Source organism: Palaemon carinicauda, chromosome 23, assembly GCF_036898095.1.
Source record: "Palaemon carinicauda isolate YSFRI2023 chromosome 23, ASM3689809v2, whole genome shotgun sequence".
Taxonomy (NCBI): domain Eukaryota; kingdom Metazoa; phylum Arthropoda; class Malacostraca; order Decapoda; family Palaemonidae; genus Palaemon; species Palaemon carinicauda.
The window spans coordinates 54,517,489-54,532,488 of record NC_090747.1 but is presented as its reverse complement, the minus strand read 5'-3'; positions in this window follow the sequence as shown (position 1 = coordinate 54,532,488).

The following is a 15,000-nucleotide window of genomic DNA, read 5'->3' as shown; positions in this document are numbered from 1 at the left end:
ATTCTAACTCCTGGAGCAAATATCCTTAAAATTTCTCCAAAGGATATCGCATAATATCAGCTGACGCATTCTTGACACACCTCCATAGCAATCTACACCCCAAACAGCGTTTTGGCTTCGAGGAGGATGTGGCAAAAGGGAGCCGTCCAAAGGCTCTACCCGGTCTCGTAATACTATTGGGAATACAACAGCGCCATTCCCACGACGGTGGACGTTCCTTGTAGCATTGAGCGTTGTGTTTCAGATACAGTACCACAGGAGGGATACTGTGAAGATCTTTTCTTTTAGAAGAGATTTGTGGGTCTATCAGGACGACATGGCCATCTCACCCAATAATAGATTTTTCGCTTCGCTCAAAATCTGTTTTTGGGGCTCAAGCCATGTCGTCGTGATGGAAGCATACCAGAGCATTAGTGTATCTGTGGATTTTTAATCAGTGCCTTAAACTTATAGCATGGGGACCACATGAGACAAGGGACGTTACCGTTATTCGTCACCATCACTAATCATAACCAATGTTAGTGCTTCCTGCCTCCTACAGGGAAGAGTCATACTAGACAGTAGAAAAGGGATCTTGAGGTTAACATACATAGTATGAACAAACACAAGTACACACTGAATATACAAATAGTCTCATAGTTGTATATTTGCTAAAATAACATCAGTGTTCTTATATCTATTATTTGATGCATACAAATATATGAGGGATACTTACTTTGATAAGTTGAAGAACTCTGGCATGTATACATACAATTGTCTGGAGAAGGTGGACGCACTACATTCTAACAGACATTTATTACTAATAAATGACTAAAAGATGTTCAGTTAAACGAATTAAGTATGACAATGGGATTATACCTGTAACAAGTACAGAGACTATATTTCCTTCTTGAAGGAAGAAATGATGAGTGCCACTCTCAGACTGAAGAAAATTATGAAACAAATTCTCTTCATAATTCCTGTACTGGTTACTTCTATCTGCACTGTGTACTTCGTACACCGGTACTAGTGCTATCTGTATAATTCCACACCTGGGATTTTGAACAGAGCCAGTGTTATCATGGTAACACATAATTAAAAGAAGTCACACCTAAGAAGGGTGACCTCTTCTCCCTTTAATTGACATTTCCAGTAAATTAGCTGTTCATCGTAGAATTAGACGGCAGGTTGAATATTCCACCTGGCGTCACCACATATTGCTTCAGAAAATGGATTTGTCTAGCATAGTGTATGTAGAACACTCTGGATGATTCTCATCCGTTACATGTGCGAGGACTTGTGAGGTCCCAAACCAAAAACTGTTTACTACAGTAATTAGGGGGCAGGTTTTAATACACTACCTGCCGCCACTATGAAGTGTTACAGTTCATGCACTTGTTTTGCATAGTGTTTGTAAAACACTCCGGATGATTTCCATCCAGTGTATGAACGAAGGCACTCAAAGTCCATATACTGAAAGAAGTTCAGTGATGAAGCAATCTTTCTCTGATCATGACCTGCGGGAATACTATCCGGATCCGCTCTACGAATAAAGTAGGTGAGCTTCGCCCTTAGTTGTTTTATGGATAAATTTGATCCAGAAGTTTCTCCTTTAAAGAGCTGTCCTCCCCTGAAGTCTGAAGTTCTACAAGATAGACCCTTAGACACTCTACAGGACATAGAGAAACATCTTCCTTCAGAAGGCAGATTCTCCAGGGACCCCACCTCTTAGTGGGTAGCTCGTTTTTAGCGAGAAAGGATAGATCAGGAAATAGATTCAGTTCTCCCACTTCCGTGAACTGAATGTGACCCTCATCTCTGGATAGGGCCACTATTTCACTAACTCTAGTCCCGGAGGCGATAGTGAACAAAAAAAATTACCTTTTGGGTTAAATCCTTAAGAGAACAATCTTCATTGTTCACAGATGAGGCATAATGTAAGACCTTGTCCAAAGACCAAGAAATGGGCTTTGGTGGTACCGCGGGCTTAAGCCTAGCACATGCCTTTGGAATCTTATTAAAGAATTCATTGGCCAGATCCACTTAAAAGGCATATAGGAGATGCCTAGTCTAGGCTGACTTGCACGTATTTATCGTATCGGCCGCCAGACCTTTGCCATGAAGGTGGACAAAGAAGGACAAACGGAAGTTTATTGAAATTTCTTTCGGTCCTTTTGCTTTGACAAAAGCAACCCACTTTTTCCAGGAAGACTCATATTGTCTTCTAGTTGACTTGGCCTTGTATTCTTCTAAGAATTCTATATTGTCTTTTGAGATCCAAAACCTTTTTCTAACCGCTAGAGCTAGAAAATCATGAAATGAAGGGTTTGGGTTCTCTGTGATAAAACGAAGGCAGTTAATTTCTGAATATTTGGAAATATACCTAGGGTCAGAGCTAGGACCAGCCTCATCTAGTCTATCAGCCCCACTAGAGGATCCTCGTATGGGGCTATATAGCGAGGTAGTTTCTTGAACACGCTCGTGATGAAGAGGTCGAATTGCAGTTCTGGGACTTGTTCCCATCTGGGAGGGAATATGTCTGCGCCCATGGACCATTCCAACTCTATCGTTTTGTATTGAAATAGAGTATCCACCGTCACATCTTGGAACAGTTGTAAATGAACTGCTGATAGGTGCCGTCACTTTTAGAGAGGGATGGGTAACTTCACCAAGACTGAATGAGACGTTCGAATATGACGTCTTATTATCGCTTCGGTTTCCCAGATCAGTCGTAGGGAGCCTGATCTGTGTGGAGGGGGCTTCCCCACCCGTGAAAGGACCAGCAAAGTCTTGGGACTTTCGTGCTCTAATTTTTGTTAGAGAAGCGATTAAAGAGGGACCAATCTCAGTCTGTTTTGATCTCTTCAAGCGTTTGATGCGTGTTTTCTCCAAGCTCTTTACGCATCTATCCGGTGTGCCCTTAGCACCAGGTCTGTCACTATAGCGAACTGGGGAAAGTTTAGCGCTTTTTCCTGTTGGCGTTTTGGTATTCTGACTGAATACCTGAGTCTCTTGACAGACCTCACCAGCTCCTTTTATATTTCCAAAGGAGAGGAGAGTTCATGTGACTGAGGGCTTCGATGGTTTTTTTAAACATCGAAACCCCTGAGCTGGAGAGAGTCGAGACTTCTAGAAGCCTATCTTGCATCCGTGATGTCCCAGGAACCGGGTCATCTCTTTGAATGCATATTGGCCGGACACTTCGGGTTCTGCCCACTCCAGCCTCTTGATCAGGTATATTAATACCTGAACTATTTCTAGGCTTGACTTTGACGTGACTAAGTTCGTCAATCCTTTGAAGATACTTAGGACTGTGAGTCCGGCACGTATCTTTCCTAGGAAGAATGTTACTCTCTGTAACATGAATTCTAGATAGGAGGAAGGGGTGGTGGTTGACGGGAAGGTTCCGAAGGACACCTTTCAGGTCTGACAAGACTACGAACACCCCTAATTGGAACAAGGTCCATATGTTCAGAAGGATTAACATTCATAACTTGCTGTTTTTTATGAACTTGTTGAGTGGCAACAAGTTCAAAATGACTCATTGATATCCTGAGTCCTTCTCGTGAACACAAAACAGCCTTCCCTGGAACTCGATGAGCTATAGTTTTCTTACCACCTGTATGCTCGATAGCTCTCAGGTATACTTCTCCAGGAGGGTTTTGAACTGTAGGAGAAGGTAAGGAAATGATGGTAGGGACATTTCTGTTTCTCAACAATAGCTCATCCTGAATAGGCTTTGGACCGAAGGATCGAAGGTCCTGCGATCCTGAGGGAAAGTTCCTCCTAGCCGAAGCATCTTTATGCTTCGAGTAGTCAGTAGGCTCAGACTTTTGACCATCTGCCTGTAGCACCGTGGTCACTGGAATAATGGGATGTTGTTGAGCAGCCAGGATATTTCCAGCATTTTCGATCTTCTTTTAGGTTGGGGACCCACAACCGTAGAAGATATTCTCTTTGAAGGAATGCCCCATTTTTGGAGAAGACTTATGTTCTCCATGGTGGCGTTCTTAATTACTTCCTTAATGACCTCGTGTGGAAGAGGTCTTTACCCCAGATGTTGGAAGATATTAGCTTCCGTGTTTCGTGTTTCACTGTTGCGTCAGCGAACACAAACTCTACATGCTCTCCTGGCCTTCATAAAGGAGTAAAGGTCCTTCACCAAGATAGCCATATGCATTTTGGCTATGACCATGAGCATGCCTGGGGTACTTTCGTAGGTTGAACACAACTCTATGTAGTTTTGTAGAGAAAGGGATGTCGTAAGTCACTTTTTTGACTCATGTTCATTACACAAGAGAAACGCAGACAATTTAGGGAGACATACCTTGAATTGTCGACTTGCAATGTCCTTGTCTAATTTTCCTACTGAAAATGTCAATGGACTTCCTTCCAATCCTTTTCCTGTCCGGGAAAAGCTGGTGACAAAGGCTTGCACTCATCGAGTGTGGGACATGGCTTACCCGCCTCTACCGCTTTGGCAACAGAAGTAAATGCCTTCCCCATGAAGGGGAATGAGAGTGAAGTAGGAGCAAGAAAGGAAGGGTGTCTGTTATTCAGTGAGAATACCTTCGACTCTGAATAACCCGCCTTTCTCAGACTACCTGAAAGGATAGTCTGTGCCTTATCATGGTCGAGAATCAAGACCTCCTTTGGTTCCGCTCCTTTTCTTGACTTTGGTTCGTACTTCAGTCGAGCCCAACAATTAGGGAAAGCATCAAAGCTTGGCCAAAATTGAATTTTGTCCAAAGGAACAGCATCTATTTTCTCTAAGATGTAGAGATTGCCATTTGAAATCGGCGTCTGCTCCGCAAACCTCCAGGGATTGGTTATGGAGCATGTTGGTAGGTCTTGATTCAAGGGTCGTTTGACTGACCCCTGGGAAGCGACAAGAGAAGCTTTACGAGGCTCTATCTTGCGTTTTACTTCCTGCTTTTCGTTTTGTTTACGAAAGCTCTCCATTTGATTCTTCAGCTGGATACATAATTGTACCACATTATTCAACAGAGGGGTAGAAGACGAAGATGTCGACATCGATGGCTCTATAGCCGGCATAGGCGGAGGAAATTCCGACACAACATTTTCCTCTTCTACCCAGGGGCACTTCTCGCCCTTAATCCCAAAGGTTTTCTGGCCGTCAGGGGATGTAGTTAGCTCCTGAGGCACTACTGTTTCCTCACTTGCTTCCAGAAATAGTACCTTACGCATCCGATCATTAGGTAGGAAAGGTTCCGGAGAGATCTTTTGAAAGCCTCTCACCCAGTTGCGTAATTCATATTGAGCTCTACAGTGAACCCTCGTTTATCGCGGTAGATATGTTCCAGACCCGGCCGCGATAGGTGAAAATCCGCGAAGTAGTGACACCATATTTACCTATTTATTTAACATGTATATTCAGACTTTTAAAACCTTCCCTTGTACGTAATACTGTTAACAAACTACCCTTTAATGTACAAAACACTTAATGCATGTACTAACGTACCCTAAACTAAAACAGGCACGAATATTAAAGGCGACTTTATATCATGCGTTTCCTAAACACGCCAAAAAGCACGATAAAAAATGGCAACCAATGTTTTGTTTACGTTTATCTCTGATTATAATGAAGAAACAAACGCATTTACACATCTGTGTATAGGTTGGTTTTTGCATCGATTATATTGATTATTCAGTACAGTATGTTGATTTGGTTATTACTAATGTTTTACTTAATTTTTCTTAGGACTTCCAAATGAAATGTTTTTCTTTAAGTACGCTCAGTAAACAAACTAAGGAATTTAACGCGCATGATGAAAGTGATAAATAATGATATCACAGTAAAAGCTTTTATAAAATATGTTATTTACCGTATCTATATAAAATCATACACACGAAGCAAAGCAGGAAAACAATCTACGAGAGAGAGAGAGAGAGAGAGAGAGAGAGAGAGAGAGAGAGAGAGAGAGAGAGAGAGAGAGAGAGAGAGAGAGAGAGAGAGAGAGTTGTTTTACATACGTAAATGTAAATTTAGAAAAAAAAATAGCCCCATTTCATATAAAATAGATTACAAATATTTTACTTTATCATATTACAGTAGTCTGTATAATACTGTAAAGTTCTGTACAGTATGTTGTTGTTAAAGTCGTGGCGATGAAATTCTCACGAAACAAAAACACGCCATTTGATTACAACAGCTGATTCATCTCTCTCTCTCTCTCTCTCTCTCTCTCTCTCTCTCTCTCTCTCTCTCTCTCTCTCTCTCTCTCTCTTCGTGTTATACAATACTTACATTTAGATGAAGAAACTAAAATTAGTTTTCTTAGTGTCAATTAAATACGAAACGAAATAATTAGGCCGAGTCTACATCCATTTCAATCATAGCTAAAAATACGGCATCCGATTTCATCAGCAAACCACTATTTTTTGGGAAATATCATTTTATTCTAGAAAATTGCCACTCTTTAAATAGATAATTGCACATTAAGAAAGCGTGTACTTTTGTTTTTAAATTTCGGGTGTGTTTTAAAAATCGAGTATTGTTGACTTCTTTTTTGTTTTACTTTTGGCTGTGATTAGATCAGCTGTCATCTAGCTGCCGCTCTTGAGTGTGTACGAATACACTAACAGAGTATCATTTATACCATTTCTTAACTTATTCAAACCGTCTACAGTATAGAGTTGATATTACATAAGCACCAATGTGTTATAACCTATCAATTTTTTTTTGTTTATTACATTTAAACCCCTCTCTATCTCTCTGTCTGTCTCTCTCTCTCTCTCTCTCTCTCTCTCTCTCTCTCTCTCTCTCTCTCTCTCCTCTCTCTCTCTCTCTCTACCTCTACCTCTCTCTCTCTCTGTGGGCTACTTTTCACTACCTCCCATTCCTTACCTCTCTCTATCTCTCTAACAAATGATATCTTTGTTGCTCCTCAAAGTTTCATTTATATTGAAAATCAATCATGATTCAATTTTCCTTACTTTCTCCAATCTCGCATCATCGGTCACATCGCGGAATTTTCGATATTTCTGGAAAATCCGCGATATATGTATATACATGGGTTATGAAAAAAATCCGCGAAGTGGTGAATCCGTGATGGTCGAACCGCGAAGTAGCGAGGGTTCACTGTATCCCTAATCTCCGTAGACATGGAATTTTCAAAACCTTCGGACATTAATGTCAGACATATATTACAAACCTGTGGGTTCCAATAATGTAGGGATCCGGAAATAATATTGCAGGGGGCATGAAACCTGCAAGTATTGTGACCGTAAAAATACTTACACTTGGCCTTGCAGAGGACTGCAGCACAAGGTATCTGGTGTTCCTCCTGTAAAGAAAGAAAAACCAAATGAGTATACAATAGATTATCTCTTTCACAATCAACATGCAAATGTCCTTTACAATAGAGTAGCTTAGGATAGTAAGCTATAAAGGGATAGTAGGAGATACATACTTGTGTACCCCTGTGAGCAAAATGCAGTTGCCTCCCCTCAGTATTAACTACATGGAGATTTCTCTATAGAGTAACTCCAAGTATAAGGATTCTTACCCCTAGGGGTAGAGAAGTATCAAATCACTCTCCCAAAATAATGTTAATACTGTGGGGTAAGGATGACTGATTCTCGATCAGAATATTGAAGAAAACTTAATCATTCAATATATGAACGGTACCAGCAGAATGCTCGTACAATGGTACCCAAGGTATGTCAGAAAATACTACTGTATCATGGTAGTGTAGTTTTCTAATTGCAGTAAGTCTATATTGGAATTTACCGGCTACTGTACATCATGTATTGTAGTCTATTCATTATGTTGCCTTCATAGTAGCATATGACAGTATGGTCCATCTAGCATGAAGACAGCTGGACTAGGAAAACAAAGACATATATTTGTATATTCCACTCAGCCTATTTGCTGTAGTCTTCCTACTATATTAAAATATAGAGTTTCCTGATCAGGGAGACTCAAGGAAAAAGGCTGCACCCTATAAGGGTTAGTAGTGTATTACTCCTGCCTTGAAGTGTTTAATATTGTAGGGTAATCCTAATACTGATTTCTAATCAGGATATTGAAGAAATCATATTCATTTTATATAGGATTGGGCTCAGCAAATGCCCGTGTTGGATTTCCAAAATATATTGGAAATAACTACTAGTATAAACTATATAGTAGTTTTCTATCTGTATATTCTATAATGCAGTATATTCTATAATGCAAATATACTGGCTATCTGTATAAAATATACAGTAGTTCAGCCGGAATGTAGCCGGCATAGCTAGGTCTTGCCGGCATACCCGGCATGCTAGTTAGAGAGAGAGAGAGAGAGAGAGAGAGAGAGAGAGAGATAGCATGGAAAAAAGGCTACTCCTTACTGTGAATGTATACAGTAATTAAGGATGTAAAAGTCTAATTTGACTGCCTTTTTCCAGAGAGAAGGTTCTAATAGAAGGGGAGAATGTACCATTCAGGCTTCCATGCAGCTACAGTACTATTGCCGATAAGGTACCGCCGATACACTGCCGGCCGGCAAGTCCAGCAGTACCAGTACAGTTGGCGTGCTGCCAACTGAGTCAGCACTATCTGTGCCGGCCTGACCGGCAGTACCCTGGCAACAGAACCTGTAGCAGCAGTCCAAGGGAGGACTGAAGAACCTTGGGAACAGAAGGGACTTCCCTCTCACGGCCATCATGGTCGCTGGCAGCCATCTTGGCTGCCGGCTGGGCCGGCAGTTGCCGGCTAAGCCGGCAATTGCCGACAGATGATGTGGTTGGCGGCAGTATGCTCTGCAGTCAGCCAAAGACATGGGTCGAGAGGGAGTCTGGCTGGCTCCGGCAACCTACCAGTAAAGGAAGGTTGCAAGATGCCGGCCTAAAGAAATACAATGGCTAAGCCATCAAAAGAGGACAGTGCGGTAGGGAACAGGGTCCTGTAACGAGTGTGAAAGGAACTGGCAAAAATTGTCAATACTACCACCTGTAAAAGAAACTCTGTTTTGGTATCGGCAGAATCCCAGGGAACAGGAGAGACTCAGTTCTCCTACCTAGAGATTGACGACACAGTTAAGGGGATGGCGGTACTGCCGCCTCCTCTCAACAAAGAAAATTACTCTTCAGCCCAGAGAACTGTAGCATAGGACTAGTCTTTTAGTCGCAAGGAGAAGTTGGTATCCTACCATAACTTCAAGTGCGGCTAATGAGGGCTAACCTCCATTGCCGGCCACCTAGTCGGCAGTGGAATGATGGTATCCTACAAACCATTCGCCCTGCCGGCAGGTCGCCGACATAAGACTAAATACTCTGAGATTCTGACTAAATCCCAAAACCTGATGGTATACCCCAACCAACAGTTAAGGGAAGAGGCAGAACAAACCCTAAGTTAGCCATGTCTGAATAAAATTCAAGGCACGGCTATTAGGGTTGTAGCCTGAGGCTACACTCAGAGGGAAAGAGATCACCCTTAAGTCTCCGAAGAGGCGTGTAATGTTTCATAACATTCTAGGAGGTATCAGTCTCCACTGAATGAAAACAATGCACGAGGGTAACCGTGGAAAGTCTGAACGTATAGTAAAACGTCTAGGTAAGGTTACCTAGGCTATACGAGATCTCGGTTACCTAAATCACCGAAACTCTAACTATATAATCGACAGAGAAAAGGGGAAAACAAAATTATGCACATTATCGAAACTTTACAAGAGTAATTGCCTAAATAGCTAAATAATTATAATAATTATATAAATGCCTAACGAACGACGTCGCCATGGCGCCTCCAGTAACTGGCCTAGGTCTTAAACACAATAAAATACTCTAATTTCATTGTGAAACAGGAGCTAAAATATACTCATAGTAAATACCCGATACTCAACTTTCCTGAGACGGAAGATGATGGAGAAAGCATAATAATAATCCTGTAAAACGATCAAAAAGTAAGATCACCAGGAAATATCACCGAGCGAGATCGCTACAAAAAAAGGAATGTCCGCTGTCGTGGGAATGGTGCTGGTGTATTCCCAATAGTATTACGAGAGCGGGTAGAGCCTTTGGACGGCTCCCTTTTGCCACATCCTCCTCGAAGCTAAAACGCTGTTTGGGGTGTAGATTGCTATGGAGGCGTGTCAAGAATGTGTCCGCTGATATTATGCGATATCCTTTGGAGAAATTTTAAGGATATTTGCTCGAGGAGTTAGAATTCTGGATACCTAAAGGTAAAATTATCTGCGCATATCACTGTAGTACTTATATCCTTTAGAAAGCTACTTTAAGGAACTTCCATCACGACGACATGGCTTGAGCCCAAAATATTAGTTACTTTGTGATCATTTTGCGATAGGTGTAAATTTAAAATTAAGTAAAATTGAAACTGCTTTTTAGAGAAAAAAGGTATAGATTTAAAAATGAAACTCACAAGAAAAATTTTATAAAGTATATTGGAAATTGGTATGAGGTGTATAAATTATTAGAGGTAACTGATGAAAATGAATTCTATGAAGATTTTCTAAGAACTCTAGATGATTTTTTTAATATTGTAAAACAAAAAGCAAAGGGTAAGTCACATATACCTAATTATTGTAAAGATAAATTTGATATTCAATGGAAAAGTGTTTTAAAAAGTGTCATAATCTATGGTTAAATAATCCATATTAAGAAATCAAAGAAACTTTGGAAAATGTTGCAACTTTATATGCAGAAATTAGAAAGGAGGCAAGAGGAAAGTATTGGAATGAACATTTAAGTAATTTATCCAAATCCAAAAATTTGTCTATGATTTAGGATAATTTTACTAAAATTAGAGGAATTAAAAAGAAAACCTTTGTACACCCAAATCCAATAGATGAAGTAAGAAGGTTAAAAGAAAAGTGGGAATATATTGCAAGCTTTGATAGTCTGCCGCTGGATATGAGGAATCTTAAAAAATAGAGAACATTTTTAGAAAGATCTTTTTGAAAGTCAAGGAAATGTTGAGGATGATACTTGTATTCCCATAAATAGGGATGAAATTTTCTATCCATTAAATACAGGAAAATCTACGGCACCAGTTGAAGACGGAGTTCCATATGATATTTTGAATTGCCTTGTGATGTTAAAAACTAGCCCTATTGTTGACTTGTTTAATTTGTCATATACCAATGGGAGATTGCCAAGGGCTTGGAAAACTGCTATTATTATTCCTATTAAAAAGAGTAATGGGGGTTTTAGACCATTTTCACTGACCTCTTGCTTTTGTAAAATGATGGAAAGGGTAATACGAAAAAGGTTAGATTTTAAGATTGGAGGTTTATTCTCTGAAAATTTATATGGTTTTTATTAAAGGGATATCGACTGCTGACTGTATTATAAAGGTATTAGGTAACAATAAATCTAACTATAGGTTGTTTGTAGACTCACAGAATGCTTTTGATAAAGCAAATAAAAACATTACATTGGAAAAATTAGTTAATAAAGGAATATCAGGAAATTTGTTAAAGTGGATAAAAGACTATTTGTCTGATAGAAAAGGTAAAGTGATTTTCCCGGGGGGTTGAATCTGGTGTTTTTGATACAAGCTTAGGTACTCCTCAAGGGGGTGTGTTAAGTCATATACTATTTAATGACTTAATGGGTAAAATTACAAAGTTTTAATTTTGGAAATGATGTACAAACTATTATTTATGCTGATGATATTGTTACTCAGTGTCATCACTTTTCTACTATGCAAAATATAGTTAATCATATCCAAGAGTTATGTATTAATTCAGGTTTAATGATTAATATTAATAAAAGTAAATATCAGTCAAGAATAGAATGTAACACAGATTTAGTTATGAATAATCTTATACTGCAAAAGGTACAATCTTATAAATATTTAGGTTTTGATATTTGATTTAAATATAATTATCAACATATAGACTATGTAAAAAAAATGTGTATTAGTAGACTTAAGCCTGTAAGAGTATTAGTGAATTGTGGAAAGGGAATTAGTATCCCATTGTTAAGAATGATATATTTGACAACCATATTGTGAATTATTGATTATTCTGCTCCACTTCTGGCGTTATTTCATAACAATAACATAAGGCAATTGAAACTCATTCAAAATGAGGCATTAAGGGTTGTCTCGGGTTGGCCAAAAATAGCTCGTATTGAAGTATTGAGAATGGAAACAAATATGCTCAGTGGGTGTGATAGAATAAAATAAATAACAATGATATGAGTAATGAGAATGATTAGAAGTGAGAATTACTTTAAAAAAATATGTTATGGAATTGATAAATAAAAAATCAATGTATATACCAAAAAGTTACTTCAAATTTTGAAGGAGTACAATTTGACTCCGTTATGTGACTTATTTGAGGAAAAAATATCGATATGTCCTTGTAGTTTAAAATGTATAAATATAGATATAGAAAATCTGGATTATAAAAAGAGAGAGTATGATACTATTGAATTAAAATATTATTTTACAGAAAAAATTAATTAATGTAAAAAGATTAATTCTGTTCATATGTATTGTGATGGATCGGTTAGTGGACATGGAGCTGGATGTGGATTTATGAATTGTGTTTACGATGAAAATGGAAAATGTGAGTTAAAAAAGAATTTTTTAAAATAGAAGGAACAAATTGTAGCACTGTTTCTGAATTATGTGCAGTAAATGAAGGATTAAAAGCAGTTTCTGATATTAGAAAAGATATTCTTATTTTTGTAGACAGCCAAAGTGCATTAAAATCATTGAAGGCTAAAGAACCTCGTTATAAATCTATTGTAAATAAATGTAGAAATTTACTTTATAATATCCATTTAAATAACAATAAAGTTGAATTTATATGGATACCTTCCCACGTAAATATATATTATAATGATATTGCAGATAAGTTAGCCAAACAGGGGACAGAAAAATATAGAAGTGATATTTTTGAATTAATAAGTCTTAATAATATTGAAAGTCATATAAGATCAGTTCGAAATCAAAATGAGCTATTAACTAATAAGCTATTACTGGAAAAGGGAAGTAGTTGTTTATATCATTATTTGAAAATTTCTGAAGAACAAATGTAACTTATGAAAAACGATCTACATTGTTTGATAGTTGGGTTATGAGACTTCGATTGGGATATAAGTATTATTTTGAATTTAATAATGACAAAAACGTACCTTGTAAATTTTGTAAACAAGACAAAGTCATGAGTTGTTTCATTACATTATGGAATGTAAAGAATTTGATGGAATCAGAAATGATTCCATTCCAGATTTGTATGAACAAATATGTTTTGTAATTAATAATAATAAAATAACTGATTTTATTGAAAAAATGTAAGGGGAACTATACTGTATTTTGGAATAGAATAACCGTCTTATTAGGAAAGGGAAGATATAGGAACAATATACTTTATCAATAAGATTTTTTAATTTAAATTTGAATTATGTTTTTCACACCAACTGTAGCCTTATTTATGTTTCATTAGATCAAATCCTAATCTTTTTTTTTCTTTATAAAAGATATCTTGATAGTATTTTTTTCATAAAATGCTATTGAAGTAATTTACAACCACATTTGGATAATGGTCTTGCACTTGGTGGTTCTTGCTGCCACTGAATGGTGAACACTTGATATCAGATATTGAGAAACGCATATGTTTTTATGGGGAGATTTGATCTTTTAATAAACAATTATTGAACTAACATTGACAATTCACTAGATAAATATCCCCAGTTGTCCTACAATTAGTAATTGATACCTATTATCAGATAAAGATGATAACAACAATTGAAAATAAATATACTAACTGGCAACTCACAACAGTTCTGGAGCGTACTTTTCAACCTTCAGAAATAATCTAATACAATCCAGCTGTGTTTGTATCTCTGGACTTTCATTTCATATTCACATAGATTTAAAAAGGCGTAGGCTCGATACCAAATTTATTGTTAGTCTTTTTTCAAAATCAAAGTAAACCAAATAAATTGTGTTTGTTTTCATTAGACTGAGGAACTGTCATCAAGAAACTAATTCATAAACCAATCCACGTTTTCACCATATTTAATCCTGAGTGTTTTCTCCACACAAGCGTATACCATATATTGAGCCATTGTTCCGAAAGCAGATTTTGTTCCATTGACTCTCCCATATGTTATATGCAAATCCTATTTCGTTCCCATGAACTATTCATTATATTCGAACATCGAGATACTAAAAGCAAAACCACAGGGAAATCTGTAACTCCGAACACCTTCAGTAAATTCAGATAGAATGCGTCCATTTATGAAGCCACTCTTGACGAATAAGTAGATATATATCTCTGCGATACAATATAGCACGAAAAATAATATTTTTGATGATTGAATAATGAGACATCTATATATCCCATAACTAAGAAATGTAGCATGAAATTTAGCTTTCCGTCTACATATAAAATTTTCATGTTCTTATACAGAATGGGAACCACGAAACCCGATTGACATTCAGACTTGTTAGTTATCATATCACATGAGCTTGCATTTATAGGTGTTTTTTGAATATATTTGTATGTGTCTGCATGTGCAGGAATAGGGTAAGAGTCTGATGCGTTTCTATATAAGAAATGTGTACATTTTTACAAACTTGAAACCAGAAAATTATGAGTTACATTTTCAGATATATAATGCTTCTATTCTCAACCTACACGTTGTAGTCACACGTTCACACATGCAGCAAGCTCGTAAACTGTGATGGTATCTTTGTTTTTAGTATATTGTCGTGATCGCTCTCTCATCAAACTGATAACAACTTATTCCCTGCTGCCTTTATTTTCCTTCACGTGTGTGTTAAGATTTTAGTGCCATTATTCACTGGAACGGGTTGTATAAATACGTATGCTCCGTCCAAATAAAGTTAGTGGCATTCAACTTGTCCCTCACTATCTTATTCAACTCCTAACAGCTCTCTTGTACAAGAAATGCTCGCCTGTTCAATGTCATTTCATTAGGAATTTAAAATATATTACATTGTAATCATAATTAAATATCCTTATTTATAAGTGACGTTCAATTACTCGTTTGCGTATAAGGAGGTTAGGCTCTTACTCATTT